Here is a 23241-nt window from a genome sequence, read left to right on the forward strand (position 1 = left end):
GCTTTGAAATTTTCACACAAACGCACGCACACTGCCACAAACCGAATTTAACACTCACAAATGCCAAAGCGACACCCAAAAATGTACAACGAATGATCAAATGAAATGTACTAATAGCTCCATTAACGGTCGACACTACAGGGAAGGTGGGGTAGGAGCAGGTGTTTCCACATCGCATTGACTGCGGCAATAAACGAAAGTATTTTCAAACGCGTACTTGGTACTTCGGCCTATTGTATAATGCCTTCAAGCTATTAATACTTGCAAATATATGTTTGTATATGTATGTATGTATGTGTGTGTGTGTGTGAATTTGTACACACATAGCTGTGAACTTCCGTTTGCCTTAAACTTCAGCTGATATTTCAATGCTTTTATGACTTGCATGTGTGTGTGTGTAAGTGTTGGCTTTCGCGAGTATATTTTTGTCTAATACATATTCAAACAAATATGCATGCACACATACAATGTACATATTAATATACACATACTGGGTGTATTCATATAGCACCCATGCTTCGGGAGATGTGTAAATTGTAAGAAAGGTGTGATGTGGCGTACAGCAAAGTTACACTTATCTGTTTCAATAAATAACTAGAAACACAAACCAATGGGCAACGCATGAAAGGTGAGAAAAGGCGACGGAAAGTGTTTGAAAGAAAATATAAAAAATTGAGCAAAAACTTTTTTTTTTTTGCAATCTAATACTTTTTATTTATATATAAATATCCACCTTAAGTATGTGTTGCATGTGCTTGTATACGCTTCGCGCATCATTTAGGCGACTTTAAATGAGGTCTCTTCTGTCGTTCAAGCCATTAAGTAATTAAGCCGTTTAAAAATAGCTGACATTCCGCAGTTCCTGATTAGTTTTTTTTATAGAATATTTTATTTATTATTTTTGTCACACGCTTTTTATTTTAACTCACATTGCCTAAACTGAACTCGACTCAATTTAATAAAGTCCATTTCGCTCTTAATTTCGTGGTAGTAAAACTGCTTTCGTCAATTGTAGATGACTTTTCTTAGTGCTTACCGAGCATAAATGGCGGGTTAAAGCACGATAAGCGTTCTTAAAGCACTTATTATGACTAAAAATGTCCATACGTCTATTTACTAATGCTTTTATACCCGGAGGGTTAATCTGGTAGGGTAATGAGCCACGCATAGATCAGTTTTCGTTCCTTGCGATTCCAGTTGTAGTTCAGTTACTAGGTCGACGAGAGTAGTCATTTTTTAGTATACCTGCGCTTGACGCGAATTTCTACAGACTCTGTGGCCTCACTATCAATACCTCTTCCAGTGTATCATACCATGGGGACCGCAGATGCTTACAGTGTAGCCTTGCCAATGCGGGACAAGTGCACAAGAGATGCTCCATTGTTTCCCTGGTGTCTTGCTCTAGAGATTTTTTGCAATCTTCTCGATCTGTCAGCCCTAGCTGGGTTCATAGGTAGATGTTGACCTGGAATTGCTCTGCGGCGTTCGCAATAAGTAGCAAAGATCTCAGCTTGAAATATACTGCAGTGGTCTGACAACTTAAAAAATTGCCTTATCCCAGCTCTACTCTGGAAAGAGGGTATATTAAGATTGGCACAAAGTTTGTAACGTTTTAATGCTTTGACTATTACTGTATTCTTTCCTTCCTAATAAATAATAAATTATGCAATACAGTAAAAATTTTGTTTGCGAAGTAAGGCGAAAACGTTTCTGTCGGTATAAGAATCCAAGGGATTGCACTTGAGATCTAATACTGAATATGTTCATTTAAATAAATTTCATTGGAAAAAATAACGAATTTCAGGCTGCTTTCTCTATGTCTGGTAACCAGCCTTTCTGGCCGGTTAATAATTTTGTCCGCTTAATAGATTGTCCATTTAAGAGAACTTTCACTGTATTTTTTATTTATAAATTGTTTCTACTATTCTATCCCTATCTTCTAAGTGGGTCGAACTCAACACAGTGTGCTATATTTTACTAAAATCAGTTCAGCAGTTTAGGAGTCCATCGCGGACAAACAACGCGATACGACTTATATATAAAGATATAGTCCACCATCTTATGGCAAAACCGAAACGTTGTGTGCTTTAAGGAGACAACTCTGTTATTTGTTTGGTACTTCGCAAACCTTTCTTTTAGCCAAATCTTTGGCTTAAATTTTAAATATAGCGTTTTTACTCGTCTTTAATCTCTCAGCCAACAGTCAATACCATTAATTTTAGGGATGTTTGCCACCAATTCAAATAAATATGCAGGATAAAAGGGGATATTTATTGTTTCTTATCGTGCTCAAAAACCATAAAATTAAGTTAAAAATAAGTTAATAAATAAACATTGATTACAAAGTGTTAAAACCCATGTGAAAAACGGCCGAACGGAATCAACCGAAATTTAGATAAAATAATTTTCTGAAGCTTCGATCTGTTAGAGATCATTGAAATTTCACGACCAAGATCTTCAACAGTAAGCATACCGTCCGAAGACGTTACAATCAGAAAATTTCTTAATAAAACCAGCTTAAAAGACAGAGTTCGCACGAGAGACGCTAAAATTGTAGAGAAACGTTCTATGGACAAACCAAAGCTACATGGATATAATTCATGAATTGTGTGATATTGCCAAAGTTAATAAAGATTATTTTTTTCAAAAATTGAGCCATGGTTAGATATTTTGCTTCGGGGGTATGCTGCGTATAATGGATAGGTGCTTTGGTTGAGATCATCGTGACGAGGAATCGAAATCAGTCTTTGAGTACCCCACAAAATACATGAGGGGTATTCAGACAGAACTTGTTAATCTCGTAATTCGTTAGTTGAGATACTTCATTAAAACACTTAAAAAGTGTGACCTGTTAATTTTACAAAAACAAAACGCTCGTAAAAAACTACCGAGTAACGACTGACGAATTAACAAAGCTGGTCTGGATACCCCTACAGTGGAGTATAATTTATCATGCAACAAGTTAATGTTCCACACCATCAAACTTTGATGATAAATAACTCAAATAGAATTTAAAATTTAGGGGAGGATTTTCGGGGAATAATTCGATAACTAATTACGCCAGAAACAACAAAATTTGCCTCGGAGATGGTATGAGAAAGCTTTATGGGAGCCGGCGTAAAAGTTAGACAATGTGCGGGGCCACCCCCACTTTTTGCCCACAGGTGCCTCTTGCTACTGCGACCATTTACGCCAAAGTACAGTTTTATATCTAAATTTAGTTTCTAGGCTTTCGGTTAATGGCATTTTGTGGGTGTGGCAGGGGTCCTATTACGCCTATATACGAAATCGTAGTCTGTTTTTTTTCTAAGGAACCCGCATACACTTACATGGATGGACGGACGGTCAGACAGACAGTCATCCGGATTTAAATTTTTCGCGTCATCTTGATCGCTTTACGTACATCTATCTCGATTAGTTTTAAGTGGTATGTATAATACAGCCGTTAGCTGAGCAAAACTATTACACTTTGTAACAACAGGTTGCAAAAGTATAAAAATAAAACTAACAACATTTTTTTGCTAAAGCCATTCTAAAGTCTAACTCAAAAATACGCAATTTTTATTTCTTCAATATACCACATATTGGCAACTAGTGTAGATAAATGCCTAAGTTTGTACACTTGTTACCCAAAGCGATGCTCTTTCAAAGAAATCAGCAAAAATATTTGATAAATAAATTGGCGGTGTAAATATAAATTCGAATAAAATTTATGCAAAATACATATTTGACAGCTATAAGTTTATTAGATATTAGTATTTGACATATGTATGTACATACATGCCTATTAAGTGCCCCAATATCGCACGATATGGGCCAGCGGCCGTGCACGTGTGTACGTAAATGAAGCAAATATCTACAAAAATGTGTGTTTGTATACAAATGTATATGTGTGTTGAGTATTTGTATGTAAACAAATTGTTTGTGTATTGGGCTGATATTATTTGCTGCGCTTATGCTGGCGTTTGTGGCGCGCGGCAGGGAGCGGCGGTCAAACTGCTGGTGACGAGCTTGCGGCTAACAAACTTGTGCAATTGTGTGGCTTATGCATATGTACATATGATGTACATATGTATTTAGTTATACATATTAGTGCAGACTAGTATATGTATTGATATGCGCGCGTACATGTATTTATCATGAGCACATGTATTTTTGTATGTAACGCTGTTGTATATGTATGTATGTATGTAAGCGCAACGCGTCACCAACAAACTTAATCACAAAGCCACAAAACACACACACACAAATACAAATTTATATATGGTTATGTACGCGCGCGCTTACACGGCGTATGAGCAATGAGCGGCGCATACATACAAATATATATATTTATACATTTGGTTAGTTAGCAACAACAAACGCGCTGCGACTCTGCCTGTCTTCACGCTTATCGCCGATAGCTAGATATGTAGCTAACTGCTGTTCGAGCGCCGCGCGACAAACTGACAATTTTGACTGCTGGCCGCCGGAATTGATGTTGTGCTGGAGCGGCGCACACCGCGCCGTGCCGCGCCGCGCCGCTTCAACGTACAGGTGACGGCTGGATAGTCATTTGTATGTGCGCGCCGATTGAATTTCCTCCAACCTGGTTGTGTGTTTATTTTTATTTTTTAGTTTTTGTATTTCTTCAATTATTGCCGCGCTGTCGCCGCGCTATCTATATCACGGTTACTTAGTTAGCGTTGACTTAATGTTAGTCGAGCGCGCGCATTGTAAGTTAGTAGCTAGTCGCTCGCCCAACAGTAGTGTTGTGTCTTGTGTATCGAAGCGCGCGTCCGTCTATTTCCCGTATCACGTCGCTTGCTTATGCGTGTGTGTGTGTGCGTATAAGTGCCGTGACTACTTCACTTGGTCAGTCGCTCGGTCACTTCAACACTAAACTAAACGCGCTAAGTGCCCGTGTGCCGCGCACCACAAATCTACGTACAAGTGTGTGTATGTCTTTTTATTTGTCTATAGCATTTAACTTATAAATGATTGCAAACATTAATTCGTACAAATTTATGCATGCTTTCGTGCATTTGCAAGTGCATACGAACGCGCGTTATTTCCAAACGCGTATGCGCCATTCTTTGCGCAAGCTTCTAACGGCCGCTGGCAATGCGCCGCTTTAATGCGGTTTGTTGAATCGGCGCGCGTGCATCTAAGCGTACACACGTTGCATGCTACAGCTACTTGTAGCGTAAATTAGCAGCCACGAGACGCTGAAACGCTAAGCGTCGCGCAGATCTGAAGATCAGTTGCGGCGGCGCGTAGAAGACGAAGCGCATAATTATAAATATTATTGCAGTTAATTGAAGTGTTCGGATTGGCAGTTTTTGTAGTGCAAAAGTGATTGCGGAACCAACACAAAGCTACTAACGCGCCTCATACACACATAAACTTAAATATGCATGTGTGTACGTGCGCACTCATCTACAATACCGCCAGTCTTGTCCATTTTGTTGGTGTTTTTATTTTATTTTTTGTTAAAATTGTAAACACTTGTTGGCGTGTGTGTGCGCGCCTTCGTTTTTTTCACTTTTTTTCGTACAAATTTTCCCTAACGCTAATTGTTTCGATAAGGTCAGGTTTTTTGTGTCATTAGCCAATAATCAAGTTTGCTGTGATGCACAAAATTTCAGCCAGCTAAATATCACGTAAAATACACATAGTTAAAAATAAAAGCAATACGCATCAAACACATGCGTAGTAGCAGTACAAACCCTAGTGTCTATGAGTGTGCGCGCGTATGTTTAGGCCCACTGACATGCTTGCGCGTACATAACCTAAAAAACTGTGCGGTGCGCGCTTGCAAAGTTGCGTATATATTTATGTATGTATGTATATCGTGTCCAAAAACAGCAATTTCGAAGTGATAAAAACCGAATAAATACATAAAAGAAGGAGACAAATATTTACAACAACAAATCAGCGCTCACGAGCGAAGGTCTGCTCAATGAAAATTTCAGTGTAAAGCCATGGCAGCGGCAGCGTATGCACACAGTTAGACCAAGCTATAAAAAAATACAAAAAAAAATAATAATAAATACAAAAAAATTAATAAAAACAAAGAAAAAGGAAAAACAAAAAAAGATAATAAAAAAACAAATAAAAAAAAACAAAAAATATTTAAAAAAAAACACGTATGCTTTGGTGCATACTTAACATATATTTATACAAATTTGCTTGTCATGAAATAATAATATTATTAATGATAAATATTACATGTGTATAAAAAAGAAAGTTGATCAAAAAACGCGTTTATGCTACAACAGATAAGAAAAATAAGAAAAAAGTAATAAATGAAGATTACATAATCACAACACACACTATTAATGCAGCTTAAAAACGTATAATTCGTAGAAAATGTTGCAAAATTAGCAGCAACAAATTAATTTGTTGTTCAATAAGTAAAAACTTAATTTATGACCAAAAAATATTGCTGAGCACATTGCCAGTGCGAGTAAACATTATTTGATTTATGGTTTAATTCGGATTTACAGCCAATGGACTTGTGCCCCTATAAAATTTATTTACGAGTGATTTTTTCATGTTATTCTTTAAGTATTTTGTGTTAGAAACATTAGATTCAGTTTAACACTTGACACTCGATAGTTACTTCTTGTGAAGGCGATAAAAAGGCTAAGTAATCTTCTTATACAAATGAAGCTTTCTGAGCTCATAAGGATATTAATTTCGCTTATCCAGCCTTTGGATTGTAAAAAAACTGCAATTATAGTTCTAAATATGTTTTAATGGCATATTCTTTTACACTCAACAAAATAATCGAATGAATTGCAACACCTAAACTTTTTTGTCTTGTATTATCCTTGTAAAATTTTGCATAGTTTCGCGCACATACCTCATTTTATATCCCTGTTTAAAGAAATGTGATTAAAACTATATATATATACTGTATTAAAAGGATATAAGAAATATAAATTTACAAATTGTACTATCGATGATAGGTTTAAAAAGAAATTCAAACAGCTTCACAAATGAAAAAGTATTTTTTTCAGAAATTTTTTTTAAGAAATTTTTTTTTTAAGAAAAATGCTTTTCAAATAAAAATATAAAAAAATATTAATAATAAATTATCACTAAATTTTTTTTTTAATAATATTTCCCTGCTCTTTCATAGACAAATTAAATAATAATTTTAATTTTTTAAGACTTTTCTTAGTTTTTTTTCTCAAAAAATTCCCTTCAAGGAAATCCAAAAAATTAAAACTTGATATCTAACCTTAACGGCATTATCTGATGAAAACTATTATCTAACTTAAACTTTCCACTTTTATTGACAATTGACGCATTTTTTAGTATTATTTGTGAAATTTTGTGTTTTGAAGGTTAGGTTAGGTGAGATTATTGTGGCAGGCCGAGCCACGCATAAACCAGTTTTGGTGCTTTGCTTTTACCAGATGGAGTTCAGCTGCTAAGTCCAAGAAGAGTAGTCATCCTTTAGGATGCCTGCGCTTGACGCGAATTTTAACAGACTCTGTGGCCTCACTATGCTTACATCGTCGTCTTGTTAATGTGGGACTAGCGTACCAGGGATGCTCCATTGTTTCCTTCGTGCCTTGCTCTAGCCATTCTTACAGTCTTTTCGATCTGTCAGACCTGTTCTGCGGGCGTTTGACCAGTTACTATTCCGATCAAATTCCCACAGAATCTTCTTTCGAGTGCCAATAGTAATTGTATATACTGTCGATCTATCGTTTTGCACATGATTTTTGCACCCAGTTAGCTCTGTCCATCGGGCTTTGATTTTTTTTACAACGATTCTGTCCAGATCGTCGTGTAGGCAATGCATGGATTTCTCAATGTTGATCACATTTTCAATTGTTAGCCTTACACTATTCTTGGCAATATCGTGCACTATTTCAATTCTCTCGATGCCTTTGTGACCTGACACCTGGTGAAGGTGATGTTGCTTGCTTTTGGTAACACTTTCCACTGCTGCCATACAGCCCAAGATACTTGTGGCCGATATGAGATACGAGGTTTGTGCTTTGATTGCTGCATAGCTGTTTACGTAGATGTTGACTCTGCAATGTCCTGTAAGTGCATTAGAGATCAGCTCCACGGCTTTCGCAATATCAAAGCCATCAGCTTGAAATATACTGCAGTAGTCCGACAACTTAAAAGGCTACCTTATGCCTAACTATGGACAGTATATCCCCGCACCAACTCCATCCGCCATTTTCGAGCCATCCGTATAAATGTTTAGAATGTTGTGTGCAGCTAAGATACCTTTTCCACAACCATCTTTTTCTATGTTTACTTTGAACCTTCTTACCCAGTTGAAAAGTGGGATCATGTAGTCGGTGTTTGCCAAACCGCTATTACCCACCGAGTTATGCGCCAAGGTTCTTTATGTAAATACTTTGAAGGATAAGCGCTAGACTACAATAGCTGTCTCAATTTTTCAAAGGGTTGGTATAAATCGCAGAGATCGGTATAAATCTTTTGAATTGACATAATCAAGTTGAAACCCTATTCCACAAATCACAACTGGATGCCACATATACTAACGAAATCCAAGGAAACGATCATCTTCTCCTGTTGTTGTATTTATGATTTTTTCTTATTATTTCATATTTTTTTTTATTTTTTTTTTTAATTTCTGCAACGCATTTTATCTTACAATTCTTAGACAAACAATGAAAAGTAATTTAAACTCCACGATTCCAATACTTAAAATTAAGTAAGAATAGAAATAAAAGCAATTACTTCAAGCATTATTTTGCAAAGAAAAGCAAAAAGATACTAGCAAAAAAATGTCAATTAACTTCAAAACATAAATTATTAAAGCACAAAAAGTTGTACTCTAAATTTTCGTCAGCCAGTAAGTATTCTATTTGCGTCAGTTTATTACCAGGAAATGTGCTAGCGACATAAAAAAAGTATTTTCTTCTAAAATTTTAGTGAAGTTAACATGCACACATTCTTAAAACTGTATAAATATTTCTACATACAACAACAACAACAAATGCATCATAAGCAACAACAGTAAAAAAATATGTATGCTGACACCACCGACACTAAAGATCAAAGTACGCAGTAAAAGCTAATTAATAGCAACAACAAAGTGCATAAAAATTCCATTTGACCAAAGGAGATAATTCACCGATTCCTCACATAATTTATACATTTAATTAATGCGCTGCTTTGCTTCACTTTGTGGTTTATTTCCCCGGCTTGAAGACCACAGTTATTCTCTCTGGCTACTTTATAAATATTTTATACGCGTTTATTGTGTTGTTTTTTTTATTTTAATTTTATTTGTCTTTTGACTGTCCGCTGCTCATTCGTTTAATTAATTTGCGCTTTGGTTTTGCAATTAATTAAAATTTCCAGCACTTTAGTGCATGCTTCAAATAAAGAAAACCGCAATTCTGACGCTTTCAATTGCCTCAATTGTCACTAACGCTGCTCAGTTTTTATGCTGTTAATGAAATTATTAATATTTCAAAAGCAATTTAAAAGCGCTTTTAATCTGGAATGTCCCATTTTTATTAGCTATGTGAGTTAATTATTATTATAATATAATATTATATTGTTGCTAATTGGTTTTAAATCTATAAAAAAAAACAATATTTTCCCAAATTGTTCAAACACGCCTGTTTTACTTGTTTACTGATTTTACTATAAAATAACCCAACATTCGGTTAATCACAAATATTTTTCATTGGAAAATTTAAAATATTAGTAAATTGCGTACTTAAGGTCTCCATATCATATTTCATGGATATTTTTGGTTCTATTTTTTTATACTCTACTGTATATATTAAGTGTTGCCACATCAGAGGTCCTATAAAGTCTATATCGTCACCTGAAGATTAAAAAAAAAACAGCAGAAGTGTTCGGTAATTATGCACACGTCTTTTTCTTACTAAGAAACAGATCAGTTATCTGAACCACTTATATCGCTCCACTATAGCATATAGCTGACATACAAACGAGATATCTTCACGAAATTTGACGAGGGTCATAGTACAAGGCAATAATGCAATCACCAAAGAAATTCTTCAGATCGGAGCCCTATAGCATATGGCTGTCATACAAACTGTTCGATCAAATTCAAGTCCTTGTTAGGAAAACTTTTTTATATTATTTTTTTCTTGACGAAATTCGACATGGATTATTATCCAAGGCAAGCCTGCAATATTCGAACATATTATTGGAATCGAAACACTATAGCTTATAACTGCCATATACTCCGACCATTCCATAAGCAATTTTCCTTCCAAACTTAATTATTTTAAAAAATAATTTCTTATGTTTGAGTACTTTATAAATATGTATAAGTTTGTTCCTTTACACTCGTTGTCTTTTGGAAAATTTCGTTTAATTAATGTGTAGGTATTTGAACTTACAAATTGGTTTACTTTGACCTGTGAATTGGGTTAGTAAACTCATGGAAATTTATTTGAATTTAAATTTCGAAAACAATTGTAATTAGTTTGCTTAATGATTTGATTGAAACTGATATACATACATACATATATATGTAAAAGAAAGTATTTATGTGGATAGGCATTACATATTATTTACACGAACACAAAAATTACACAGAAGAATTGCTTTGATTTTTTACGTTCACAATATATATGTAAATGGACAGTATTCCACAACTTCTTCATGGTTATTATATTTTATAATCATTTCTGGAGTATATGAGTAACTATCACTTAATAATAGACATTTGTAATTCGAAATATGTTCTTATATTTGATTCCTCTTCGACTCAAAATCAGAAACTCGCGTTGTAAACTCGGCTATAACCGCGTAAGCGGTGGCTAGAAGAAGAAGAAGTCATACCTCGACAGGCTTCAAATAATTTTCTTATGAGCTCCTTTAATCGTTCGCAATCAGCTGAAAAATTTTAGATCATGTCACCAACTTATTGAAGTTTGATTTCCAATAATCCTGATTGGACTCTTTTGACATTGGCATTTGGCATTGGGTTGTGATTATACTGAAGATGAACTTTTGCCTTATATACATATAAAAATCATGTACTATATGTATATAAAAGAACGTTTTCAAGAATGCTTGTGATCATTCTACTTTTTCCTGATTTATATCAAATATCATCCTAAATTCCTTTCAATTTGTTCTTTACGTTAGTATATATATTTATTTAATTATATGCATATATGTATGTATGTACATTTGTACCTACAAACCCAAAATTTAATACGCTTGAATTCTTAATTGACAGCAAAGGTATCTCTTGTCTATATGTTGGGAAATATACCAAATTAAGCGACAATTAGTGCTTATATTGAACTGATTTTCATAAATTAACTTTGTTTATTTGCTTAAACATGCTTTTGGCAAAAGTATTTTGTTTAGCGAGCTTGAAGTTTAATTTCAGTCAGTGTTTGGCATTGATTTGAGCAAGTGACATTTTGCAGCAATTGCTGGTGAATACAAATAATATATAAATATTGCATTAAATCGAAAAATAAAGGCATAAAATAAAGAAATAGTGTATTGAAAAAATTAAGACATTAAAAATATAATAATTTATTAAATAATTAGTAATAAACAAGTGTACTGAGTCCAAGATGGATTATTTTGAGGGCGACGACATAGGTTTTAAAGAATGAATTAAGAATTTTAAAATTATGAACAAAGTCCTACTATATTTTGCCCATAGTAGTATATACCTGTAATTAATAATAAAATTAGAATATAGTTTCAATATATTTTATTGCGAATTAGAAAGTTAGAATAGTGAATCAAATAAAGGTGACATTCTTACAAATACAAAGTTTAAATGAATACATAAATATAAATAAAATAAATGTTTGCATGCTAATCGTGTGCTGAATACACGAACACACGCACAAGCATGTCTCGTTTTTTTACGACAATTTAACTCCAAAGCATAAGGTGACACTATTTATGTGTCAAAACTTTGAAATCCCGTTTTTGAATCGGGTTGCTTTCACAAATTTCGTGTGCGTGTTGACACCTTCATTCTTCAGTTGCCATTTTTTTGCATATTAATGGCAATATGTTGCCACAGAGAGGCTGTTGCTATGTTTACAAATGTGTGTGTGTGGCTAACTGTATATATGTCAGCTTGTATTTCGATATCAATAAGCAAGAATGAATAATTTATGAAAAGTTCAATAACCAGCAGCGCTAGAAGAGGCTTGGTACCTGATTTTTGTGTCCACTTATGTGGCTAGATGTGTGAGTGTATGTGTATTATGCGATTTAAATAAATAAGTTTATGAGTTTTTATTTTAAAGACAAGAAAAATATAACTTTTAACGGTAAAACTTATTTGTTTTTATGAAATGGTTGAGTTAGAGATCTGCTTACATACATTTATATGTTAATGATTTCGTATGTATGTATGGTTAATCGTATGTATGTATGTCTGTATACATTTACAAATATTTATTTTGAATTTTTAAAATGCGGATATTGTGCCAATTTCAATTAAAATTCAAATCCAAGCTTTACATAAAAATGGCGAGATTTGCAAACTGGCAACGGCACAGAGCGAGTCTTAGGGTTTGGATAATTCTTAAATATTTTGGCGATTTTTGCTGAAAATTGCGTTATTTCAGTTTTATGGTAATTAAGTAAACTGTTATTGAAGATATTAAATTTACGTGTGTATAAGTTTTACAGAGTGAACTAGAAGCATAGGCAAGTATAGTACTTCTTCTATTCGTCACTTCTATACTCGTTGGATTTGAGCTCTGTTCGCTTGTAAGTTGTATTAAATGAAAGAAAGAATCTGAATTTCGCAGTACAGTTTTTTTAGACAGTTGCTATTTTACCTCTATCTACCACTATACCAATCTAACTAGTCTATCTCTATTATACCAGTGTTTATAACTTATGCCAGTTGTTTGTTTGATACACCACTACATAATTCCTCCTTTACTCAATGTAAAAATCTGTCTAATTGTCGAAAGCGGCGCTTATCTACTTATAGTAATTTGCCTTTTATTTGAATAGATCATCATTATTCAGCGAGCAATAACTTGAATCACTTTTTCCTTTGATTTATTGTATAAATACGTTATTGTTTTATAGAAAAAGTCTCACTACAATCAGCTGTCAAGAAGTGGGTTGGTATAAAATTTATGTTCAAGTAGTTCCCCACCCAATCGGGATAGACAACTCAAATTTGCATATAAAAAGTTTATAAGTGCAATTTACATTTTTTTTTATTTTATTGCTTTTGCATGTAGTTTATTAATTATTTATGATTTTTATATAGCGCCCTCTCCAGTATTAGCATGAGATGACAGTTAAGCTAGTTTGAAATAGTATACTATCAATATATTTTTATTTTTTATATATAAAGTTTTATAAAAATTATTAAACACCATTAGTTTATGTAACTCAGCTTTGGTTAGGTTAATACAATTTTATTTCACAGTTTTCTCTTTGATTTAAATGAAAAATTTTGAAGAGTTGGTAACACCTCTCAAAAATATCGCTAGCACAAATATTGCATACAAATGTTCGTTCAAAACAATATTTATTAATATTTATACATATTGATTTACTTGAAGCAAATTTTTAAACAGGTGGCAGCCTTGCTTTAAAGCATTTTTAATTGCAGGCCTTCAAAATAACTTCTTTGGCTTATACTATTACTATAGTAAAAAAAGCATCTTATTTATTTTGTTGGATTAAAATTTTAATCGGGTGGCAACTTTGCTCAAGAAATTTTTTAACTGCACGCCCTTGTAAACTTTTTCATTTTAAATCTACAAGTACATATATTGATATTATATTAGTTTGAAGCAACATTTATACACATATATGTATATTAATTTACTTGACGCATATTTTTAAACAAGTGGCAACGTTGCTTGAAAGCGTTTCCAACTGTAGGCCTCCAAAAAACTCCTTTGATATTCTTACTCTTATCAAAAATACATATTATTAATTTATTTGTATTAAAAATTGTAATCAGGTGGCAACTTTAAACAATAAATTTTTTAACGGCAAGCCTTTAAAAGGTTTTTAATTTTAAATCTATAATTTTATAATGTCAGTCAATATTTATTCAAATTTATAAAATTTTAATTAACACAAATTTTTAAACAGATGGCAACCTTGCTTAAAAGCATTTTCAACTGTAGGCCTCCAAAACAACTCCTTTGGGTGATATACATACTTACTGCAAACAAAACTGTATCGCATTATTATTTTTTATTAAAATTTGTAATCAGGTGGCAACACTAGTCAAGAAATTTTTTAACAGCGAGCAAAATATCCTTTCAACCTTTGTACCTTCATTCTGGTAGTTAACGATTTTCAAGCTGCATGCGTGACGAATTTTAGTTACGTAACACATTTTCGTTGCAGTCAATAAATTTCCTACATTATTCGAAATTCAAAAATATGAATACTTACATTTATGTTTAAATGTTGAAATAGTACAAAAATATATTTTATATGACATACATATGTATTTTCTGTCATGCAATAATTCTCTCCGCCAAACAACTGCTGACCGCATGCAGACAAAGTTAGAAAGCAATTTTTGAAAATTACCCACGCATATTTATAAATTTCCCCCTCTAAAAATAACTGCGCCTACACTTATTTGTAATGCAGATAAACAAAAATGATGTGAGTAAATAAAAAGTCATCGACATATGAGTATACATACGAGTACATCTATGTACATGTATGTATGTATATACGTCCCTTAGTAGTAATAATGAACGGAGTGGCCATTGCAATGCCTTAATTAATGATGGGAAACAGAACATTGTGCGTATTTATTTAGTTGAATTTTTGTTGTTTGTTGTTGGCTTTTTTTTTTTGCTATAAGTCATGTGATCACATGCAGCAAATATATACAATGTGTTTAACCAATTGAGTCATTAAGATCAAGCATAATCAAAGTGGAAAGTAAACAATTGAGAGAAAAGCGCTAGGTCAGCGAGAATAATGCGAAAACAAAAATTTAAAATTAATAATTAATGTACAAATAAATATATTTGCCACTTATGGCTACATATTTCACAAACATCTTTGTTTTAATTTTTTTCTTTTTTTGGTTTTTGAGTGATCGTCAGAAGAGTATTCAAAACAGTGAAATTTCCTCGACCAATTTACTACGACTGGTGATATCTCATGTGTGAAATAAATGCTCTGTTTATTTTGCTAGATTAAGTCCACACTGATTTCTAAAAGCACTTACATTTTCTATGCATCAAGTTGTCTAGTCTTGAAGTTATTTTTTAGGAACTCTGTTCAACTCTGAATGAACCAATTTTTGTTGTTTTTATAATTTTTCTTTTATTTTGATTAATATTTGTCGCTTAAAAGAGAGCTCGACTACTTTTATACCATTTTTGATAAAAGTGAATGATAATAATGAACTACTTTCAGACTAGTTACAAATTTGTATCATTTTATCATCTAGCAACATGTTGCTACAGACTTGAAGGTACTTTCCTGGTTTTGATCCTTACATTAGTTGCAAAAGTATAAAGTATTCGCTTATACCCGAACTGGCTCTTCCTTATTTGTCTACAATTTATTTATTTTTTTTTTTTGAATTTCATATAAATTAAATATTTTTTTAATTTTATATTTAAAATTACAACTAATAATATTTTCCTTCTTTTATTGCAGGTAAATAGTCTTTAAAGTGATATCCTAGTCTTCTAGCTGTACTTTGCAGTAAGTTACACTTCTGTATACGTTACATTTTTATATTATCATAGACAATGCCTTAAATAAGTGAAGTACGACAAAAAAGATTTAAAACATACTTTCAAAGCTTTAATAAAAATAAATAATAAAATCGTATAAATCAGAAATTTAGTTACCTTAATTTTAGCTGTTCTATCCGTTGATATTGAATCAAGAGCAGCACACATGTTGATCGAATATTTACAGGACACAAATATATATATTTTCCGTTTATTTAATGAAGAGAATCCTACTAAAGTAAGCTTATTTGCTTTTCTTAGTGTTCTCAACAATATCTTGTAATTAAAAATATTTTTCAAATAAAATTTAACTAACAGTACTTGTTGCTGGCTGGTATTCAAAGAACATTGCTTTTGCCATGCACATAAAATTCCATCCTTAAGTTTCATAGATTACTTACTCTGATTTGAGGTATATGTCTTGACTAAAAATGGCTGAGTGTAGGCAACAATTTCTATTTAGTATATTATGGCCTACATTTAGGATGTTATTTGGTGGTAAAAACGGTCAAGTATAAAATATTCTTTCTCCTTAAATGTAGCAAAAAAAATGTTTCGCCCTTAAACAGAACAGAACCTCAGGTAGACGCATTCGTTTTTTAACTGGTTTCTGACTGAACTTACATAGAGCTTTAAATTCGTCAGTTACTGAAAACATATTGCAAGTTTGTAGGAGATTATCTAACAATTATTACAACATTCGTGCCTTCACTGCGCTTGTTATTTGAGTATAATGTGTTTTTGCAATCAAAACCGCCAAAAGAGATAAAAAAGACTTCAGAACAGAAAAGCAGTAACCGCAATGCCACGCCCATACATAAAGTGGCAGGTATAGTTCTGGCGCTCAAGCCAACACGACGGGTTAGAGCTGCTGCCACACATTACATACTATAATATAGTATATAGCCGTACAGATATATGTACATAAGTATTAACGTTCGACACATTATATACATAACACTACACTAGTATATGTATAGGGTAGTAAGGGTATAATTGTGTTTTACAAGTATATAGTGCATAGGGTGCGTGCTGTTTTGGTAACATAATACCATTTTTATGGCTTAAAGCGGAAATGTGTCAGCAAAGCGGGTGGGCGGTCGGTCAGTGCTCGTAGCCTGCACTAAAGAAGCCACATTTTACAACCGTTTTGTTTGCAACTCACCCACCCTTTCTTGTTGTTATTGTTTTAAAGTTTTTAGCACACATTTTCACTTTGGAACAATTACTCATTGTTGGCAGTATTTGTTTTAAGTTTACAACAATAGAACTTTTGGCACAACAAAATAAATTTATAATTAGTTCGACAATGCAGTTGCACCTTTTTACAGGACAGCTTGGTGTAGCTGTTTGTTTGTGGCAGTTGCATGTGTGTGGTGGTGATACATGGTGGATAATTATAATTATTTAATGGGGTTTCCTTCCTTAAGAGCCTTGTGGATCACATATCAGTTGCATATGGAAAAAGAACATTGTCATGCCTTTATTTATAGTCCAGCATATGAATGCATTACAAAGTTTTTAGCAATATTTTTATTGCTAAAAAAACTACAAAGAATTTCAATGTTATTAGCAATATTTTTATCATTTCATTAACAAGTATGTGGAAAAGCATAAATGGGTTTCGTAATGCTTTCTGTTACAAGAAATAATACTTATTTTTATAAAAAAGTTTTATTCAGAAAAGGAAACACAAGACCATGGAAATTATTAGTCTTATGAAGACAGTATAATAAGCCAATAGTTTCATTAACATAGCAGAAAAAATAATCGCTGATCATGTTTATACCAGACACAGCCGCAAAATATGGGGGAATAAAATTTCTAAAAATATAAGATACTCGTTAAAACTGCACCAAGCACGAAGTTCGCAGCCAAAATTTAGGAACCGCGAAATCACAATCCCAGCCACATAAAACTATATTACATACCATAGTGTATTTGTGCATCATTAATAACGAATGACCGAACAACGGTTTCGGCCAGCAAACTGCGATTCTTTTTCGGTACAGTTCCTATTAGGCACTGAATGTGGAGCGTCATTGCTGTTGAAAAACTTATATCTATGCGAATTTTTGGAAAATTTGTAAGAGGTTATATCCACTTGCGATTCCCAAAAACTCGATCTTTTTGCATACACATGGGATTTATATATATTTAAAAAGATTCCCGGAAAATTTGTAGTTTTTTCTTTTGAAATTTGTCTTAATTTTAATGAATTTCATAAGAACACGATTTAATTTAGTACTTGGACACTATAAGTATAGCTTTTCTTAAGAGTTATCCACTTATTAGTCCGAAAATTGTAAGTTGATTCTATTTGAGATATGGAGGCATGTTTGTAAGAATTTTTAAGTCTTAGTCTAATCGGCTCACAAAACTTTAAACGTCTTTCTCTCTAATCAGAAAACAGCTAAATGGGCCGATTGCATTTTCACACCTTCTTCTTAGATATATTTTTCTGGTAATGTTTGAAAGTGCGAAAATTTTGACAAAACTTTAAATTGTTTTATGCCACCCCGAGGTCTAAATTTTTTTTTTTAATTTTTTTTTAATTTGGAAGCGACGCTTTACGAAAAAACTAAATTTTATGCCACCCTGAGGTCTAAATTAAAAAAAAAAATATTTTTTTGAAAGCGGCGGCCTTGTGAAAAAACTAAAGTTTGACTAGTCCCGTATTAATTTTTTGGTTTTTTGAATTTACGATAATTCTAAGCAGAAAAATCTTCCTCATCCCCAAACACTTTTTTCAAAGTTTCTCCTGCATATTGGATACGGAATAAAGAGCATTTCGATTTTTTTTTAATAAATGTATACTATTTTAATTTTTTTATTAAGTAAAATGTCTTTTCGAACAAAATTCACAGAAAACGTGTATTTTTCTGATATGCTAGGAGATATAACACGGGTTTCCATGGGTTTCCTTGGGTAAAAAACAGCATTTTTTCTAAGATTATTTAACCACATAAAAAATTAAATATTTTATTAGAATTTCTTATTGTTACAAACTTACACTATAAGCAAATCAATTTTAAAATTTTTAGGGAAACATATTTTAAAGTCGGCCATTGCGACGCCATTTCCAATGACCCCTCAGGAAAAAGATGCGCTCACGTTGCCAGGATAACTCCTTCCAAGATCATATAAAGTGAAAAAATATGTGTTTTGGTTAAAATCTTGTTTTGGAACTTTGGCGAAGGGAAAAAACTGAAAATTGGATTTTTGGCAGCCTTTTGTAGAAAACAATTTAAATTTCAGTGAAAATTTTGCGAAAATTTTTTTTAAATAGTTCTAATCGAAAAAAAGTTCCTTCTTCAAAGTTAGGACAATATTCTAGAAGTGTTGTAGAACTTAATAAGATAATAAACCCATGTAAACCCTTAAGTAAATATATTTTTCTCTTTATTGTTTAACAAGCAGTTTTCAACAATTACTGTAAAATCTTAAGCGTTTTTATTTTAATGTATTAAGCATTGAATGTATCAATGCAAGCAAAAAAATATTTATTCAATTACATAAACTGGTGTCAACCACTACACACATACCAAAGCAATAGCAAACAGCGAAGAATAAGAACAACGTGCATTGAGAAACTGGAGTAGGCGATTAAACTTCGATTGCGTCTGCTTGGCGTCATCGATGTCGTGCCCTTTACAAACTACAAATATTATTGTGTTTCCACAACAGACATATTTACACAGAGAAAAATATTACCAACTATATATATATATGTATATGTATGTGTTTGAATACAATAATGCCACTAGTATGTGTGTTAGAATGTTACTAGGCGCACTACTGAAGTTTTAGACATTGACTCATCGATAAGTCACTTTCAACCCTAACCGAGGTGCTACGCTCCTTCCATTACGCGTGAATAAGTACGAGTATATACTTGTAGAATACAGAAAATACTGAACAACGAGGCTTTTCTCGAAGGTGCAGGTGCAAGGCGCATATTCTCAACTCGTTTGCGACGCTCTGCGCTCAGGCAGTGTGAGTATTGTGTAACCCCTATTTCGAACATACATATGGTATGTATGGTGTGCGTGTGTCCTTTAACCACACACAATTCATTCACGAAAATGTTGCTGGAAAAGCGCAGAAAACTCTTACTTTGAGAGCTAAAAGCATAAAGAGAGCATGAGGAGTATTGCGAAAGAGTTCAAGCTGAGGACAAAAGAGAAATTCACTTTGAGCTGAATTGCAGCTGGCGGCCAAACTGTGAAATCTAGGTAATTCGGAGCGTCAAAGCCAAGTGGTGAGCGCGCTAGTTAAAAAAAAAATAATAAAAAATAAATAAAGTAAACGGCGGAAGTAAAGGCTGCTAACTTTGCCAAGTGAATGAACGCGGCGCCGGGAGACGTGTGGGCGCTGTGTATGTGGCGCCGCAGCGCCAATTGGTTTTGCTACACAGAAACTTTCTATGTGTGTACATATGTATGTATGTATGTATGCGCATAATTGCTTGTTGTAGCAACGTTTACTTATTTTGTCCTCATGCGAACACTAAACGACATTGAAGAGCGTCAGCGCACAGTCACGTGACCCATTGTCAGACGTAAAGGAGTTGATTACGCGCGCAAAACCCACTCAGCCTATGCTGTGGTCGGCAAGCCGAATGAACACCACCGTGAGCTGTGTGTGTGTTTGCGTGTGCGGCTGCAATGTGTTGTTGCCACGCTACAACACTACCACGTGCTACAGTGCCACTCAGTGACAGAGCAGCTGTAGCAGCACAACACAAGTTTGTTTGTTTGTATGTTTGTGCGGCATGTGTGACGGATAGGCTTATGCACCGTCGTTTTTAAATAGCTTGACGTTTTGCGCTTTTCTGCGCCTGCACTCACACGCCTCACTTGATTTCGTATTTTGTTGTCACTCAAGATGACTTGTTATTGTTGTGGATTTTCTTTTATTTTTGCCTTTGTTTTTGTTGTTGTACATGTAACTCTGTTGCTTACTCATGGCATATTTACACACATACATACATACATACATATTTACATAATTTTTGTTTCGTGCCTGCTGCTATGCGGTCGCCTATTGAGACAAAGCTGCTAAGGTGCTGAGTATTTGGACGAAACCAGGTCAATGAAATAAGCGGATATACGTGCGAGTAAATATCCATGCCCATACCCATTTGAGTGGGTGCGTGTGTGTGCACTTTTTCACGTCAACACCTGTCTGTCTGTCGGCAGTGATCGATTTGTGACGGCCTATATGTGCTATATTTGTATTCACATACATATTCAGACACCAACACACACTCATAGTTGTTTGCGCACATCAATATGCACTTGAAGCCAGTGGTTACGTATACGCCGCGTACGTCTTTCGTCGCTTTTCGTCGTTTTTGCCCTTTCGTTTGTATATTTACCAATGTTAACATATTTACTTTGCACATATTTGTTTATATGCAAGCATATGTGTGTTTTGAACTGCTGCGTCAGCCCTGCAAATGACTCCTTAGCAAATATTTGTATTTGTTTTGAGCCTAAGTAGCTGTGTGCGCTATTGAATTTGTTATTTGTCCTGTGGCATAATCAATTTACATACCAAATATTAGTTGTGTGTGGCTAAATTTGCTAATTCTGCTTCCATTATTGCCCCGTGCCATGTATGTTTGTGTACTTTTCTGCTTCTTCTTTTTGTGTCTAGTGCAAAGGAAGTAATTTTCTGTCTGGGTTTTCTTTAGAATACCTAGTAATTTTCCTCAATTAGGCCAGACCGACTTACTCTAATTGAGTGTTGTCAATATTTTTGCTCTATTGTGGCTTTCTTTCATTAATCACACGCCTTGGTAGCTGTCATAAAGCAGATTATATGGTCGTTGGCTTCTGATGTTTGTTAAGTCGACACGTGGAAGTTTTTACTATACATTTTACTTGAGCGGCGATACTCTACAGTCTGGAAAATATTTTTTTTTTCTTCAAAGAGGAGTTGTAGACATACCCCAAATATGGTGAGTCAAGAAATCAATGATTTTTTAACTCCATATCTAAACAATTGCTTGGTAGACACCTTAATCAAATTCTTTCTTATTAGTATGAGCTTTTAATATTAATAGTAACCTTCTACACGTTTCAGTTTCCTACTTTTTTCCTTCTTATTATATATTATAGTCTCATATCTCTTGCTTAAAAGATATTGCATTTTCTAAAAAAATGTTCTATTTAAACTCTTTCGTAAGCCTTGTCGTTCAAAAGTTTTTAAAAGTAACCTCTCTTTTCTTAACCAAAGGCTTTTCAAAGCAAACACTTTTCGATAATATTGGCCTTATGGAAAGCATGATAAGATCTCAACCTCAAACTAAATCAATATCATACTCCAAGCTGTACTTGCGAAAACTCGCCTTCAGACTTCTTCAGTGAAACTATAGCTGTAAGCAATTTTTTATAGCAAAAATCATCAGACCACTTTCTATATTTAATTCTTTAAGTAAGTTTATACGATTGTACCAACGTAATACTTTTTGTCAAATTTTGTGGGTGGAATAATTGCATAGGAAGACTGCCTGGATTTGTTGGATTATTATGGCGATGATAACCTCCTTGTTTTACTTCCGTCAAAACAAATTCAAAAAAATCGTATGCCATCAACAAGTAGATGATATATATAATACAACAAACGCTTGCCTTATTATCAGCACAGTGCTAAATCCAAATAAGCACGCCCATAATCGTCGAGTGTTCAAAGTTATCATTATGACTTTCTGATTATGGGTTTGACTCTACACACAAACACGCATACGTTTTCAAACAATATACTTTATAATATACCGATTTCACCAATTTAATATTACAGAACCTTTGCGTGTGGCCCTCGTGCTTATTGACACAGAGGGTGTGCCCTGTAAACGCGTCCTGCTTGGCCGGGCAGTAATCACACATCTAAAGCGGAGCTCACCTACCCACAGACGTTGTAATTCAATAACTTTTACTATTGTCATTTGTACGTATATATGTGTGTGTAAATAAACATTCATTATTTTGATTAAATTTTGATAATTAAAAGCGATCGAAAAAGAGTGGCAACATTTTCAATTATTAACTTTAATTAGTTTAATTTGGTTATCCAAGGGCTGTAGCATTAGGTATGTTTTCTTATTAGAAAGTTAATAGCTACTAAAATGTCTGTTGAATACATTGATCAATTTGATCATCAGGAAATTTAATGGGATTTAACAATTAACATAATGATATCTGAAGTTCAGAACCATCTTTCTGGTAGATTCGTTATTTCTACAAGTACTTGACAGAGCATAAATCTTGAAATATAGGCTCCTTCATAATAAAATATTGCAGTCTTTCACGCTTTTATTCTACGACTTTGCATTAACTCTTCGAAATCACCTTTAGTTTTACCGTTAGTTACCTTTAAACTCTCTGGAATTATTACGCTGATTTTTCAGCTCGCCTAAAACCAACACAATTATCAGGGAATATAAAAACAGTAGGCCTTTTAATGACTCCGTTCAAAGTCCTTTACTTTTCTAATGAGATTTGCCGTTAATTAAAAAATCTTACTTATATACATA

The 23241-nt window shown here is 33.6% G+C and overlaps 1 protein-coding gene across 12 annotated transcripts in view; it reads left to right on the forward strand.

The window, feature by feature from the left end:
* The window catches only part of LOC105223646 (elongation of very long chain fatty acids protein AAEL008004), a 118127-nt gene that overhangs the window by 44873 nt on the left and 50013 nt on the right, over positions 1–23241 (forward strand). For 3 of the 12 annotated variants that reach the window (XM_049449065.1, XM_049449057.1, XM_049449066.1), the window contains exon 2: positions 15622–15669. The exons of 6 other annotated variants lie outside the window; for them this stretch is intronic. The gene's annotated coding sequence lies outside the window, so the exon portion shown is untranslated. Of the gene's footprint in view, positions 1–4723; positions 4939–15621; positions 15670–23241 lie in introns of those variants that run through there. 3 more of the 12 variants (XM_049449061.1, XM_049449062.1, XM_049449063.1) reach the window with 3 other exon arrangements.

This window comes from Bactrocera dorsalis, chromosome 2, assembly GCF_023373825.1.
Source record: "Bactrocera dorsalis isolate Fly_Bdor chromosome 2, ASM2337382v1, whole genome shotgun sequence".
Classification (NCBI taxonomy): Eukaryota; Metazoa; Arthropoda; class Insecta; order Diptera; family Tephritidae; genus Bactrocera; species Bactrocera dorsalis.